Below are 362 nucleotides of genomic sequence, written 5' to 3'. Positions count from 1 at the left end.
GATGATACCAGACTCAAAATTAGTTTTTTAGAACAGTATATTGTATTGAGATAAAAAAACTTACAATATAGGTAGGCAGGGCGCCCTCTTCTGATCTTAATCACACTCTTAACAGTTGTATATTATGACGACACAATGTTTTTAGAGTAAGTTATCACAAAACAGTCAGCATACAATACTGATACTTCTTTATATCATTTAAACACTAATAGCGATGGCTCAACTGTGATCACGCAGGCAGTTAGTCCAAAGCGAGGCTTCACCATTGCACATTGATAAAGCTGAACTCTGCGATTGTTCAATATTGAGCAGTTCGGTCGCTAAATTTTTCACAGGGAGATTGCGTTTTTACGCACCTCCCG

General features: G+C 37.6%; 1 non-coding gene across 1 annotated transcript; it reads left to right on the top strand.

Annotated features, from left to right (window-relative positions):
• The first annotated feature begins 202 nt into the window (after positions 1–202).
• On the top strand, positions 203–362 carry LOC145845274 (U1 spliceosomal RNA). Its single transcript, XR_014370319.1, has one exon. It is a non-coding gene; the product is annotated as a U1 spliceosomal RNA (small nuclear RNA).

The sequence above is a fragment of the Thalia democratica genome, chromosome 9 (genome assembly GCF_965202585.1).
Source record: "Thalia democratica chromosome 9, ktThaDemo2.hap1.1, whole genome shotgun sequence".
Classification (NCBI taxonomy): domain Eukaryota; kingdom Metazoa; phylum Chordata; class Thaliacea; order Salpida; family Salpidae; genus Thalia; species Thalia democratica.
The sequence above is the reverse complement of the archived record's forward strand: the minus strand, read 5'-3'. Positions and strand labels throughout refer to the sequence as shown.